Source organism: Lathyrus oleraceus, chromosome 4 (assembly GCF_024323335.1).
Source record: "Lathyrus oleraceus cultivar Zhongwan6 chromosome 4, CAAS_Psat_ZW6_1.0, whole genome shotgun sequence".
In the NCBI taxonomy this organism is placed as follows: domain Eukaryota; kingdom Viridiplantae; phylum Streptophyta; class Magnoliopsida; order Fabales; family Fabaceae; genus Lathyrus; species Lathyrus oleraceus.
The window spans coordinates 200,567,450-200,584,571 of NC_066582.1; positions in this window are offsets into that span (position 1 = coordinate 200,567,450).

The following is a 17,122-nucleotide window of genomic DNA, read 5'->3' on the forward strand; positions in this document are numbered from 1 at the left end:
CCCTTCGCATAACCGACTCCCGAACCCAAGATTTGGTTGCGAGACCCCGTCTTGTCCTTTCCTTTTTCAGGTTTACTTCGAGCGTTTCCTTTCCCTCCTTTGGGATGAATAACGCACGGTGGCGACTCTTCTGTCATTTTCTTTCGCCGGTTGTTTTTTCGCGCACTGTATTTTTCAGGTTGCGGCACCTCCCTAAGCTAATGGACTCGGCCAATGCCAATTTGTTGAAGAACCAAGTGCTTGTAATTTGCAATTCATCTGATACATCATTCAAGATCTCTCCAGTTCATCTACAACATTGATCATTGTTAAGTTGTTATGTTGAACCTGTGACTTGCGGAAATCATCTACTTCATGGGCTATTTTGAAGAAGATCATGAAGTGGATAAGCTTGGATGAGGCCATCTTTATTTGATGCCTTTGCTCTTCAAGATTGATATAATTGTGCATTTGTGTGTTGCTTGAATAAAAGTCCAAGGGAATTCTGGGTTTCTATTGACATACTTGCCTATTGGATTGCTACCCATTTGGTCAGATCTTTTCAACTTTAAACTTTTAAATTTTGTGCATAGGATAGTCTCTTCATCTTCTCCCCATTTCTTTAATTTCAAAATCTCTCCCTCCATTCTTTTAAAACCTTCTTTGTGTGAACTCCTTTTGTTCTAAACTTTGACCACTTTCAAAAAGAAATAGAAACTTTGGCCTTATGCCATTGCATTTTCAAACTTATTTTCTTAAATCAAACTTGTAAATAAACTTAACTATACTTGACTTAAACTTTCAAAAAGCCAAAAAGAACTAACTCATTCAAACCATTTTTAGGCCTTTGTGCCTTTCAAATTTAAATTTTTGTTAAAACCAACATACTCACTTTGAAATTTGTAGCACGAACTACGAGGTTTTGATCCCTCATTTTTATGTTGGTACCTAGGCACAAGTCCGAAGGTCTTGTCTAACACAAAAATATAATTAATGAATTCTTTTCTCATCCCCTCATTCTATTTGTTTGTAAACATCACTTTGTACAAAATACATATGCACACAAAAAGGGATCCCTAGGAGTACCTGGGACACTTTGGGTGCTAACACCTTCCCTCTGTGTAACCAACCCCCTTACTTGTGAACTCTGATTTTTATTAGTTTTTATTTGAAAATTTCTTACTTATTGGGTTTTGTTCGTACTTTTCCCTTTTCCCTTGGAAACAATAAAGCGCGGTGGCGACTCTTGTTAATTAATCTCTAGCTTTACAATAGCTTGATGATCATGAATTTCCCGCTACAGAAATTAAGTAGCGACTCTGTCGGGGAGTAGTCTCCAGTGGGTTTAGCCTACTTTTTGTGTGAATATATTTGTATATATGTGATGTTTGTATATATGTATGTGTGATATAATATGCTTGTTATGCTTGGTGATCTCTGAGTGGTGAGATAAGTTCTAACCCGAACTTGAGTGCAATAAAGATATGAGGATGGTATAGTCATGTTCGACTTGTGTGGAGTAGTCCTTAACAAGTTGGCTTGAGCTCCATCTGCTTAGTGGAGACTCCTTTGGATTTGGAAGTGTCACACAAGTATTTGTGGTTAGGCATTACTATTTCTAATTGGGTCTGAGAAGCTGAGGACCTTAGAAACCTAACCCATCTTGGCCTATTTAGGACGTAGTGCAGAAACTGTTCAGGTGTAGACTTGATAACAGTTGTTACGCGATACTACACTCATACGAGTTTCTCTTGAGAATATTATGGGTCGATGAGTCAGTCATCTTAACCCGTAATATCCGATAGATGGAATTAAGACTCTAGGAACTTTTTAGAACATGATCTACAGGTTTTTATCCTTAGTTCACTCCTTTGGGATGGTTCTTACCCAGACTCCATGCTCGTGACTCACAACAAACCCTTGATTCTTGGTTGATCCAATCAAGTCTTGTCAATATCAACGGAACTTGGGTGTTGATAAGGTGTAAACCATAATCCACCAAAATGGATGATTGATCTTGACAACGACTTGATTCATCCCTTGGCCTTTGTTTGCCTTATGTGTGATCCCTTGTGATTGTTGTATTCTGTAGCGGGGTATTCGTTACCATTAGAGATATTGACTAAATCTAAGGTAAACCATACAAGTCGAGTCGCCACCGCACTTCTATTTATCCAAATGAATGGTTAGAAAGCGAACAAAAACCTAAAAGTTTTATCGAATCAAAAACTAATAAAAATGTCAGAGATCGGGGTAAGGGGGTTGGTTATGCAATGGGAAGGTTTTAAGCACCCAAAACATCCTAGGTACTCCTAGGGATCCCTTTTCATACTTGTTGTAAGGTTGGTATTTTGTGAAAATTTGTTTGTGCAAACATGATTGAAAAGGTGAGAAGAGAATATACAAGTGATTTACATTTTGTGTTTGGATGGATAAACTCATTGCCTATGTACCATCTTAAAGAAGATTAGGATCAAAACCTCGTAGTTTGGGGTAAAAATCTCAAAATGAGTTGGTGAATTGATTTGGTCCAAAAGCCTTAAGGTCTTTCGTTATCCAAGGGAGAAAACACAACCTAAAACCACAAATCCACCATGTGAGGATAACTTCAACATGCTAGTGAGGGGTTAACCCTATAATAAGCATGGAAGACTCATTGTCCATCACTAAGGATATAGGTGAGTATTACATCTACCTCAAGGATAACTCAAACCTAATAGCTAAAGGTTATGAAAAAATTTGATTAAGGAAGTGGCCATTGAAACCACAAAAGGTATTTGAATGAGTTATATTTACCAATGAAAAGTATGTACAAAATATGGTCAAAGTTGACTTAGAAGTTCAATTCAAAATAAGTGTTATGAAAAGAAAGTTTGAAAATCAAAAGCATAAGACTTAGGTTTCTAATGTTTGAAAAGAAGTGTTAAATGTTTGCACAAAAATTTTGGCTTGGGTTAGAGTGGAGGGAAGAAGAAGAATGGCTAAAGTCCTAATCATACAAGAGATAAGGGAAAGGAAACAAGACCACAAATGGAGTTCCTCTCTTGAGATCATATTGATGATCCAAGTAGCTCTCATCCTGTGGAATATGCAAGCAAAATGATAGTAAGCTCAAACAATCAACACAAATCAAAACAAGCTCCTTAGAAGATCCTCAATGTATCTTGTGTCTTTAACTTTGGATGAACATGGCAATGGTTCTTCAATCTGGGCTCTCATAGAATTCCCTAGCATAAAAGCACACACATCAAAAGTTCCATGAAGTAAATCAAGAATGGACAAGAGTGAGTTTAGAGATTTGGTTCTTCTAATCCATCTTCAACATTAAGGTCCTTTTACTCCAATTTGCATAGGGAAAGTCCTAGAAACTAAGTCCATTTGTCCATTTCTTTGCATTTGGTCCACAATAATCAAAACAAAACACAAGCACAATAACATATACGATTATGTGCTCAAGTGAGCAAAAGGCAAATTGCATTAACATAAACATGTGCTCAAATGAGCAAAGGGGGAAAAGCAAATGAATAATATGTACAAGAATAGTAAATTGCATAAATGTAAAGATCAAGAAGTAAATGTTAATAGTTTGTGGTTAGTGTTAATAGTTAGTGTGTCATAAGGCAAATTTAGCGTTATGTTAAGCAATCGTAATTGGACTTATGTAGAAGTCACAACTATCTGAGGTCGGTCAATAATAATGTAGGCAACAACACAAGTTAGAGGTGTTGATTAGTGAATCAAACTCCAACAACTTGCCATGCCAAAAAGAAGATGAGAAATGATCTTGGATTGGTTTAAGTCCTTTGCATGATTTAGAAAGCAATTTATCCTTAATGCAAAGCCATTCACTTGATCATTTGATCAAGATTAATTAGATTTGAATCAAGGAAGATTAAACCTCCCTAATCAATGCTAACCATCAACCTTTAACTCATTGATCAAAAAGAAAAGAAGGTGAAGAAGAAGAAGATAAAGAATATAAATGAAGAATTAAAGTGCATTAAATGAAATGGAATGTACCAATCAACAAATGTTGACCAAAGATAGGGAAGATCAAGGTCAAACAATAGAAAAGAGAAGCAAGATGAAGATTGGAAGTCAAGAAATAAACAAAATATTTTTGGCATTTTTAATATTTAAAATAAAACTTGAATTAAAATATTAAAGGAAGGTCAAACTTCAAACTCACATCAAATCAACTTTGAAAAGTCCAAGTGAATTATCCCAAGTTCAACAAGGTCAAACAAAGTTTGACAAAATTTTTTAGCATTTTTAAAAGTCAGAAACTATTTTAAATCAATTAAAAATGCATAAAAATAACCTAATTGAACTAAAATCTCAAATAAATCTCAAATCAATTAATAAATTGATGAGAATATTTTTCATAGATCTATCATCACTCAAAGAGGTTGAGAAAATATTTTTGTATTTTTTGAATATCAAAAACTATTTAAAATGAATAAAAAGTAACAAGAAAAGAGAAAATTACTAAAAAATAGAAAATGATAAAATAAAAAATATTAAAATCATTTTTAGAAACTAGAAATTAAAAGAGAAATAATGCAATTGGTCCCATAATTTTTGGACCAATAATAAAAGAGATATGAATTTTAGAAAATGAAATAGAAATTAAAATCAAAATTAAAATAAATGGAAAAGCGAGAGCCCTTGGATCTGAGCTCATTAATTGAGCTAGCAGATCCAAGCATCCATAAGCGCGCGTCCAACGTGTTCCACAGTCAATGCCACCACACGCTGAATTAAAATAAGTCATAAGTTTGGACTGTTGAGATTAGATCTGGAAATAAACATGGACGACCACGATTGGATCTGGAGACCAGACGGTGGCCAGCGCCACCGTCTTCTCCGGCTAAAATGCACGATCCAGGAACCATTCGAAAGGTGGAGTGATGTACATCACTCCTATGCCACTCAATTCCACTCTAGATCCCTATTAAGAGAGAAATCAGAGATGGAACTTTGGTGGTGTTCAACTGAACTTGCTCGATTTCAACAATTAAGAACACAATAATGATGCCTCTATACAGAGGACTTCAGACAACACAAAATCAAGGCAAATGGAGCAATGTATGATGAGATTCGAAGCAAAATTCAGTTGAGCAAAACCTTTGGATTGTGAAGAATTGAGTCACTCTCTTTGATTCCTTTTGCAAACAGAAGCTTCAATGGATCAACGTGAAGAGGCCTAGGAACTTTAGATCTTAAAAATCTATCAATGCAATTGAATTTCAGATCTGAAATTTTTAGAGAAAAATGAAGTTTGTTCCTTTGGTATGTGTGGGGATTCAATTCAGCAGGGATTTAGGCGCCATTAGTTTGAAGAATTGAAGAGCAAAGCACTTGTATTTATAGCCAAAGCCATCTGAAATGCAATGAATAAAGTGTGCATGGGAGAATAGGGCCTCCATGCATGGGCCTGTACAGGCGCATGGAGGGCCCAATTCTGACTGGAATGGATTTCTATACATCACCAAATGAGAAATGGACGTGCAGATTAAATGTTAAGAGCTCATGCAATGTGTTTGAAATGAATTTCACAAAATTCACTTAATTCTTCATGTCTTCGAAAATCATGCTTCCAAACTCCAAATGCAACCTTATGAGTAATGGTTAGAAAGCTTATTGCATAAGGAACAAATGCTATGTTGATCAAAACTCCAATTGGGCCTTGGAAATTAATGAAATTTGAGCTTGAAGTGTAGGGTGCAAAACATGCATTTGTGAAGTTTCCAAATTTGGCCAATGTTCAAGCCCTTCTGTTTCAGTGATGCAAGCTCCAAATGATAAAATCTTCAACATGAAAGTTGTATATCTTTTCAAGAAAATCAATTTGGACTTAAATTTTGAATCATTTGGATTTTTAATAAAGACGTTATGGGCACTTGAAGTTGGACTTTTTCACATTTCAATGCATTTGGCCCAAAGTGACCTATAATGTTTTGCATTATCACATGTATTTCTTTTGAGATTTTGCAATTTTTCTCAAAATAACATTTGAATTAGACACAATAATATTTCCAATTCATTAAGTCTCACCTCAAAATCATGAAAAATGAATGAGTTATGTTCTTGGGAAGTTGACCCAAAATTAGGGTTTCAGTCAAAATGACCTATAATGTCTTGGAATGGATGATGACCTTACAAGCTTCAAATAAAATTTTGATGAACATGAAAGTTCATAATATTTGCCTTAAGAACATTTTTTCTCTATGGGTCATATCCATTTGACCAACACATAAAAAGTTAGGTCTCAGTGTATTTCAAAATAGTCAGATGTATTAACTGATCAACTTCTCAAGTCCACATCTCATATCTTGATGAATTAATGATTGAGGACACTCAAATAAGTTCAAATATGCATGAGATGATTAATTAAATAACTTCCCTTGATTGTATTTGACAATGGGTTGAGGTTGCTTCATGAGCAAGGCACAGTTGATGAACAGATGAATTAGGGTTTCCTTGGGAAACAAATCTCAAACCCCTTGACTTGCTTTGATCAAAATGATGAATTGAAATACTTGGGAGGCATATTTGATGGATGAGAGCTTTGGGAACCATTACCATGCTTGCTTTCATCTTAAATTGACCATATCAATGCACAAAGGATCTCCTAGAAGCTTTGGATCTTGGGATTGGTCAAGCTACAAACAAGAAATGTTAGTGACATATTTTTGTCCTTTTGGTTAGTAAATAAAATGAGAAAGCAATAATATACAATTCAAGCATGCTTGGTGATCTCAAACCACTCACAAGAGAGATCCCACCCAAAGGGAAGGAGCCAAGATGCTTATGATCCTTGAGGCTATGCAAATGTAATGTTATGATGCCATGAGGGATCTTAGGGCCAAAATTAGGGTCTTACACATTCATGCATTCATGCGCATCATAACACTCATCACACTAAATTTCAAGGAACTAAGGTATCATTTCCAAATATTTTCAAATCATGGATTATGGATGAAGGAACACTAAGAAGTACATTTTCAGATGTCCCGACATGAAAGAGTTAAGGAAGCTAGCATCTTTTGTATTAGATCCCTTGGACTTCAAGCAGCGTCATGGGAAGCTTCTGTCCATCTTGTCTGCTGATGTAGTTGAAGGATTGTTGAGTGTATTGGTGCAGTTCTATGATCCTCTCTACCATTATTTCACTTTCCCAAATTTTCAACTTGTACCTACCTTGGAGGAGTATTCTCATCTTTTGGGGATACCTGTTTCTAGTAGTGTGCCTTTTAGTGGATTGGAGGAGATTCCCCGATCTAGTATTATTGTTGAAGCTCTTCACTTGAAGACGTCTGAGATAAAGGCTCATTGGGTGAAGAAATGAGGGTTATTTGGGTTGCCATCTGTTTTCCTCATCAAGGAAACTACTACTTTTTCTCAAGCCGGTAGTGTGGGCGCTTTTGAAGTTATCTTTGTGTTGCTCATTTATGGATTAGCTTTGTTCCCTAACATTGACGGTTTTGTTGATGTTAACGCCATTAGACTTTTCTTGATTGGGAATCCTGTGCCTACTTTGTTGGGCGATATGTATTTCTCTTTGCATTTAAGGAATTATAAAGGTGGTGGAACTATTGTCTGTTGCATTCCTTTTCTGTACAAGTGGTTTATTTCTCACTTGCCTCAGACACCTGCTTTTATGGAGAACAAACAATGTTTAAGGTGATCTCAGAGACTTATGTCTCTCACTAATGATGATATAGCTTGGTATGACCCATTTTTAAGCATTTTGGAGATTATTGATAGTTGTGGTGAATTCTCTAATGTTCCTCTCATTGGTACACAAGGAGGAATTAACTACAACCCTGCTTTGGCTCGTTGTCAACTTGGGGTTCCCCTTGAGAGACAAACCTAATAACACTTTGTTAAAAGGTCTTCTCTATCAAGAGGGTAAAGGTCCCCAACATTTGAAGCAGAAGATTGTGCATGCGTGGCATAATGTGCATAGGAAAGGAAGATTCGAGCTTGGTCCGGGCAATTGTGTAACTTTGGAAGCTTACACTGTTTGGGTGAAGAAGAGAGCTATGGAGATGAAGATGCCTTATCCTTGTGAAAGACCTATGTCTATGCTTTTGGTTGAGCCATTAACTCTCCCTAACCAAGATGTAGAGGAGTTGGAAGACGCGCTCATCAAGATGAAGCAAGAGAAGGATATGTGGGAAAAGCGTTTCGATGCTTTCAGCAAGAAGCATGAAGAGTTTCAGTTGGAGTCTAAGGACAAAGATGCACTGGTTGAATTACTTGAAGACCGGGTATCGAAGAGACAGAGAGAGCCAGAGGTTTCATCTTCTACCAGCCTCAGCCTTTCGTTGCTTGGAAGAATACTGTTGACCAGTTTGTCCTCGAGAAAACCCAGATGAAGGCTTCCTTTGAGACCGAGATTCGTCGCATTCGAAGGAAGTACGCGCCTTCAGCCAGATCTCCTGACATAGTAATTTCTTTGAAAATACAAATAATAATAATCAAGTGGTGTATTTCCTGCATCATTTGCATAAGCAGGTCTTTGCCAGGTGTCTGATTGGTGTTCTTCTGTGCTTTAGCCAAGCTGACTCACCGGTACAACACCAGAGCTAATCACCAGAGAATCATGGAGCACCTTAAGCAAGAGAACCGAGATTTGAAAGAGGAGATTGCTCGACTGACTGCCATGATGGAGTAAGTTCTTGCTGCCCATAACCAAACTTCTCCAATTCCTGCAACTCCTCCCGCGAGGACTGTTATTTCTGAGGTGGTTACCTCTACTGTGCCTACTGCCACTGCCCACTTCGCTCTGAAATTGCCTGCAAGGTTCCCGTGGGGAATGCCTTCGAACTTTGTGCCAGAAGGTTTCGCTCCTACTTTTGCTTCCATGCCGGCATCTAGCCCGGTCATGTCTGTGCCACCTCCCGTTGTGCATACTTTGCCTCGCGTAAAGGACACCATCTATCATTCTGAGCCATCTGAGGGCCCGGACATCTATGAGAAGATGGATGAAATGAAGGACCAATTTCTTAAGCTGCACAAGGAATTAAAGACACTGAGAGGTAAAGATCTATTTGGGAAGAGTGTTGTTGAATTGTGCTTAGTGCCCAATGTGAAAATCCCAGTGAAATTCAAAGTGCCTGACTTTGAGAAGTATAAGGGGAGTTCTTGTCCACTCAGCCATCTTGTGATGTATGCCCGCAAAATGTCAACCCAAACAGATAATGATCAACTGCTGATTCACTATTGCTAGGATAGCCTAACAGGTGTTGCACTCCGTTGGTATATGGGGTTAGATAGTGCAAGCATCCGCACTTTCAATGATCTATGTGAGGCTTTTGTGAAACAATCCAAGTACAACGTGGATATGGCGCCGGATGGGGACCAGCTGAGGTCCATGTCTCAGAAAGATAAGGAGACATTCAAAGAGTATGCCCAGCATTGGAGGGAGTTGGCTGCCCAGATCATTCCTCCTTTGGAGGAGAATGAGATGACAAAAATCTTTCTGAAAACCCTGAGTTCATTTTACTATAAACACATGATTGTTAGTGCCCCCAGTGATTTTACCGAAATGGTAAATATGGGGATGAGACTTGAAGAAGGGGTCCATGAAGGACGATTGTCAAAAGATGAGGCATCAACGAGGTAGAGGAAGGATAATGAAACCAAAGCAATTTCTAGTGGGAGGCAGAGGAGGCCTAAACCAAGAAGAAATCCACCACTTCGTCAACATCATCATCGTCAAGTATCTTCCGTTATTCCAGTAGTTTCAAATTAACTGGCAACATAAATACAACAACAACAACATCAATATCAAAATCAACAATAACAACAACCGCAACAAAGAACAAACACCTACAATAACAACAATTCCAACAACAGTCATCCCCAACAACAGAATTTCGAGAGGAAGAATGTCCCTTTTAACTCAATTCCCATGTCGTATGCAGAACTGTACCCATCATTAGTCCTCAAAATCTTGATTCAACCAAGGAACCCATCGCAGATCCCAGAATCACTTCCTTGGTGGTATAAACCCGAGCTTCGTTGTGCTCTTCACTAGGGTGCACCTGGGCGTGATATTGAGAATTGTTATCCGCTGAAGTATGAGGTGCAGAAGCTTATGAAGAGTGGCATGGTTTCTTTTGAAGACCGCGCGCCTAATGTGAAAGCTAATCCTTTTCCCGCTCATGGGAATTCTTCATTGAACATGGTGGACGGTTGTCCTTGTGAATTCAAAGTTTTTGATGTCCGATTTATCTGAAGATCTTAGGTGCAGATGCACAAAGATGTCTGGTTGGTGAGTGACTGTGAACATAATCACGATGGTTGTGATATTTGTAGCGTGAACCCAAGAGGGTGTGTTGTAGTGAAAAGGGACATCCAGCATCTGTTAGATGAAGGCATGATTCAGATTGTTCAATCCCGTCATGTAGATGACGATGTCAATGTTATAGTGCCCGTTTTCAAACAACCAGAAAGATTGGTGATTCAGTATGATAGCAGCAACAGTAACAAGAGCGTCAACAATAGATCAGTTTCTCCGTTGGTAATACGGTTAGCGGGCCCAGTCCTGTATGCATCTGATAAGGTTATGTCATATCAATATAATTCTACAATGATAGAGAATGGTCAAGAGGTCCTGTTACCTACGACCAGGTCAGTGGTGAGCATTGCAGATGTTACGAAGGTGACCCGCAGTGGTCGAGTTTTTGGACCGGTGTTCCCGAAAAATAAAGAAGAAACAGTTGTTGGTAAGAAGGTGGAGATATCTAGTGTAGATCATGTTAGTTGTTCAAAGGATAAGTCTAGTGAATCCAGCAAATTGAAAGCCAATGATGATGATGAGGTACTCCGACTGATTAAAAGGACTGAATTTAATGTGGTTGAGCAGTTGCTCCAGACCCGCTCGAAGATTTCCGTGTTGTCTCTGCTTTTGAATTCTGAAGCGCACAGAGAAGCACTCTTGAGAGCTCTTGAACAGGCATATGTGGAGCAGGATGTTACTGTGGATCAATTCGATCACATTGTCGCTAACATCACTTCATGCAATAATTTGAGCTTTTGTGATGAAGAACTCCCTGAGGAAGGATGAAATCACAATCTGGCTTTGCATATTTCGATGAATTGTAAAGAAGATACTTTGTCAAATGTGCTCGTTGACACCAATTCTTCACTTAATGTGCTTCCGAAGTCAACATTGTCAAAGTTATCATACCAAGGAGCTCCCATGAGATATAGTGGAGTAATTGTCAAAGCCTTTGATGGCTCTCGCAAGACGGTCATTAGTGAAGTGGACCTTCCAGTCAATATAGGTCCGAGAGATTTTCATATTACTTTTTAAGTAATGGATATCCACCCGGCCTACAGTTTCTTATTGGGAAGACCATGGATTCATGAGGCAGGGGTTGTTACTTCCACTCTGCATCAGAAGCTTAAATTTTTCAAGACTGGCAAGCTGGTGATTGTGGGAGGTAAGAAGGTGTTGTTGGTTAGCCATTTGTCATCTTTCTCGTATGTGGAAGCTGAGGATGAGGTTGGAACTCCATTCCAAGCGTTATCTATTGCTGCTGAGAAGAGAGTTGGGGCACCTATGTCCTCTCTGAAAGATGCTCAGAAGATTGTTGAAGCAGGTCCTGTTGAACAGTGGGGGCGTGCGGTAGAGGTCTCCGACGACAAAGGCAGAACTGGTTTGGGGTTCCAAAAGGGCTCGTCAACCGTTAGAACAGTGGGAATGAACAACACTTAGCTGTTGTGCTAGAGGATAGTGAAGAGGAAGAATGCGCCAACTTTGTTATGCATTGAGGGACATGCAACAATTGGACTGTTATTTTGAAATCCTTCTCCTATGCCTAAGGGAGGAGTGAACATTGTTTGGGCATTTTAAATTGATCATCAATAAAATTAATTTTATTCATCCACATCTTTGATGTTTATTTTTACTTTTTGCTTTATTCTGAAAATGGTAATCACCAAAAAATAGAAATAAACAATATAATTGTCCATTTGCATAATATTTGGTCACAAATTGACTTCTCTAAAATCAAAATATCAAATCATTATGTAGGTTGGTTCCTAACCCCATTGAATACAATGATCCTTCTCCTTCTCCAAATTTTGAATTCCCTGTGTTTCAGGCCGAGGAGGAAAATGTTGTAGAGGTGAGTGAGGAATTGTCTCGTCTTCTTGAGCAAGATGAAAAGATTATTCAGCCGTTTGAAGAGCAGATTAAGCTAGTCAACTTGGGCTCCGAAGATGATGTGAAGGAAGTCAAGGTTAGGTCTCGACTGTGTCCAGATGCTAAGAAGGGGTTGATTGATCTTCTGCGAGAATATTCAGATGTGTTTTCTTGGTCCTATCAAGACATGCCTGGTTTGGATTATGATATTGTGGAGCATAGATTGTCGTTGAAGCCAGAATGCCCGCCAGTCAAGCAGAAGTTGAGAAGAACGCATCTTGATATGGCTGTGAAGATCAAGGAGGAAGTTCAGAAGCAGATTGATGTCGGTTTCCTTGTAACTGCCGAGTATCCGCAATGGGTGGCCAATATTATGCATGTGCCGAAGAAAGATGAAAAAATCCGCATGTGTGCCGATTATCGAGATTTGAATAAAGTCAGTCCGAAAGATGATTTCCCTCTTTCACACATTGATATGTTGGTAGACAATACTGCTAAATTCAAAGTTTTTTCGTTTATGGATGGATTTTCCGGATATAATCAGATTAAGATGGCACCCGAGGATATGGAGAAGATCACATCCATTACACCCTGAGGAACATTCTGTTATAGATTGATGCCTTTCGGTTTAAAGAATGCTGGTGCATCTTACCAAAGAGCAATGACTACTCTTTTTCATGATATGATGCATAAAGAGATTGAAGTTTATGTCGATGACATGATTGCTAAATCAATTGATGAAGAGGAATATGTTGAGCATTTGTTGAAGCTATTCCTGCGTTTGAGGAAGTATAAACTCCGCTAGAATCCCAATAAGTGTACTTTTGGTGTTCGTTCTGGTAAGTTCTTGGGCTTTATTGTCAGCGAGAAGGGTATTGAAGTTGATCCTGCTAATGTTTATGAAAAGCTTTGGGCAAATGTGGCCATTGGAGCCACAAAAACAATTGAGTGAGTTGTATTTACAATTGAAATGTATTCACAAAATAGGGTCAAAGTTGACTTAAGATTCAATTCAAAATAAGTGTTATGAAAAGAGTTTGAAAGATCAAAGGAATAGTGCCTAGGTTTCTAGTTTTGAAAGCAATGTTAATGTTTGCACAAAAAGTTTGGCTTGGGTTCGAGTGGAGAGAAGAAGAGAATGGCTAGATCCTAAACATGCAAATATGAGGGAAGAGAAATAAAACCACTTGGAGTTCTCTTCTTGAGATCATAAAGATGATCCAAGTTGCTCCTTTCCTTTGGATTTAGCAAGCAATAAGCAAATAACTCAAGCAATCAAGCAAATATTCAATCAAGCTCCTAGGAATCTTCCAATTGGCTTTTGTATCTCTTATCTTGGATGCTCAATGACAATGGTTCTTCTAATTGGCTCAAGTTTAGGATCCCTATCACAAGAACACACAAATCAAAAGGTTCCATAATGCAATAAAAAGAATGGACAAGAGTGAGTTTAGAATTAGAGGTCCTTTCAATTCATCTTCAATATTAAGCATTCTAAAGGCATGAGGCCTAGTTGCTCTTTGATAATTTTAGCATTCTAAAGGCATGAGGCCTAGTTGCTCTTGAAACTCCATTTAGCATAGGTAAGGTCCTAAATCTAAGTCGTTTCTCCATTTGCATTGGATTCACACAAATAAAACAAACACAAGGCAATAGTATATACACAATAATATGCTCAAGTGAGCAAAAGGAAAACTGCATTAACATAAACATGAGCTCAAGTGAGCAAAGGGCAAAGACAAATGAATTAATGAGCAAGAAATTAAATTACATTAAAGAAAATTGTAAGAATTAAATGCTTGAATTAAAAGTTTATCGTTAGTAGTTAGTGTTAGTGTGCCATAAGGCAATTTAGCGCTATGTTAAGCAATCGGAAGTGGACTAATGTAGTAGTCACACCTATCTGAGGCCGGTCAATAAAACTATAGGCGAACAAACACAAGTTAGAGACCATGACTAGTAAGCCAAGCTCCTACAACTTGCCATGCCAAAAGAAAAGAAGAATGATCTTGTATGGGTTTAGGTTTTTTGCTTGACCAAAAAGCAACCTACCTCTAATGCAAAGCAATTCACTTGATCTTTGATCAAGATGAATTTGATTTGAATCAAAGAAGGTTAAGCCCCTCATATGTCAAGGCTAACCACCAATCATTAACTCATTGATCAATAAGAAAAAGAAATAAAAAATGGAATGTACATAATTGAAATTCAAATGACGTAAGCAATACACATTGACCAAAAATGAATGGAATCAACACCAATCAATGGTAAACAGAAGTCAGATGAAGCTTAAAAGTCAAGAAACAATAAAAATATTTTTGGTATTTTTTGGAATTAAAATAACACTTGAATTAAAATAAACAAATAAAGGTCAAACTTCAAATCCAATTCAAATCAACTTGGAAAAGTCCAATTGGATCATCATAAGTTCAACATGGTCAAACAAGGTTTGACAATTTTTTTCATCATTTTTTGAAAATAGAAACTAATTTTAAACAATTAAAAATGAAGAAAAATAACATAATTGAACTAAAATCTCAAATAAATCTCAAATCAATTAAGAAATTGATGAGAATACTTTTCATAGATTCATCATCATTCAAAGATGTTAAGAAAATATTTTTGGCATTTTTGAATATTGAAAAGCATTTTAAATGAATTAAAAACAATCAGAAAGTAAATAATTCACAAAAAATATTAAATGGAATCACAAAAATAATTAAAAATCATTTTTAGAAACTAGAATTCAAGAGAAAATTTTTGCAATCGGTCCCATATTTTTGTGATTGCAAATAAAGAAGTTATGAATTTTTAAAATGAAATGGAATTAAAGAAAATAAAATGAAATTCAGAAATTGGAAAAAAAACAAGGAGCGTCTGATCAAGGCTCATTAAATGTCGTGGCTGACCAGAAGGTTGTATAGTGTGCGCTAATGGTGATCCAAAGTCAGCAGCGAAACATGAAGCATTAAATGAAGTCAATACAATGCATGGCCAAGATTAGATCTGAGGATGTGAATCCAAGGGCCAGGAACTCAACCACGTGGGGACGGTGGTGGAAACCACCGTCTTCTCCGGTGAGCTTCACTGTTCCGACCAGAATTGCAGGTTTTCAAACCTTCATCATAATGCACGATTCATACATCATTCGAAAGCTGGGGTGATGTACATCACCCCTGTACCCTTGGTTTCCACTCAAGATCTCTATAAAGAGAGAAAACTGAGATGGAAAATTATGGTGTTCAAACTGAACTTACTCAGAATTCCTTTTAATGGAGGTTGGGATTTCACTTGTGCAGAACTTCAGGCGCCTTTAGGTTGAATTTTGAATTGAATGCAGCTTTCTATTTATAGGCAAGAATGATGCAAGCAAGGAAATACTCGTGTGGGCATGAGCTTGGGTCCTCCATGCATGGGCCTGTACAGGCGCATGGAAGGCCCAAAAGCAACTAGTTTTGCATGCTGAAGTCACATGGATCAGGTTTGGACGTGCAGATAGCCATGCAATGGAGTGTGCAAGAAGATTAATCATGTTATGCATAATTGGAATCAAAACTTCTCCTTTTCGAAAATGCCACTTGCAAAATTGTAACATAGGCATGTGGGTAATGGTTGGAAAGGTCTTGAAATAAGGAAAAAATGTTATGTTGAACAAAAATCAATTTGGAGTTGGGAAAATATTTAAAACTGGCCATGAAGTGCAATGTACAAAACATGTATATGGAAATTTTGCCAAAATGTATCAATTTCAAGCCCTTCTGTTTCAAGGATTAAAGCCTCAAATGACAAAACCTTCAACACAAAAGTTGTATATCTTTTCAAGAAAATCAATTTGGACTTATATTTTGCATATTTAGATTTTTGATGAGAAAGTTATGGGCACTAGAAGTTGGACTTTTTCACATTTCAATGACTTTGGTCCAAAGTGACCTATAATGTTTTGTATTATCACATGTGTTTCTTTTAGGATTATGAAATTTTTTCCAATATAACAATTAAAGTAGACATCTTAAAAGTTCCAATGCACTTGGTCCCACCTCAAAATCATGAAAAATGAAGGAGTTTGGTCCTTGGGAAGTTGACCCAAAATTAGGGTTTCAGTCAAAATGACCTATAATGTTTTGAAATGAATGATGATCTTCCAAGCTTCAACTAAATTTTTGATGAACATGAAAGTTGTTCATATGGTTCTTAAGAAAAATGTTTCTCTGAGGGTCATGTTCATTTTACAAACACATCAAAAGTTAGGTCTCATTGGATTTCAAAATAGTCAAATGAATTGGCTGATCAACTTCTCAAATCCAAACTTCAAATCTTGATGAATTAATGATTGAGGACACCCAAATGGGATCATATATGCATAAAATGAGTAATTAAAGAACTTCCCTTGATTGTATTTGATCATGGGTTGAGGTTGCTTCATGAGCAAGGCACAATCAATGCACAATTGAATTAGGGTTTCCTTGGGAAACAATCCTTAAGCCCTTTGGGTTATCTTGATCAAATTGGAAAATTGAGATGCTTGGGAGGCCTATATGATGATTGAGACCTTGGTGAACCATTTTCATGCTTGCTTTCACTTTCATCTGGCCACTTCAATGGGCATAGGGGCCTTCTAGGAGCCTTGGATCACATGATTGCTCAAGCTTCAAAACAAACAAAGTTAGTGACATAGTTTTGTGCTTTTTGGTTAGTAAACAAATAAGGAAAACAATAATATACAATACAAGCATGCTTGGTGGTCTTAAACCAACTCACAGAAGTCCCAACCCAAGGGTAAAGGAGCCAAGATGCTATGATCCTTGAGGCCAATGAAATGTGCAATGATATGATGCTATGAGGGATCTTAGGGTCAAAATTGGGGACTTACAGATGCCCCTATTTAAGGTAATTCTAGCCGGAGATATGAAGGTTAAAATCTTCGTCTCGACGAGGTAGAATGGGCTTAAATAATTAACAAAGAGACGAATTTTGGTCCCT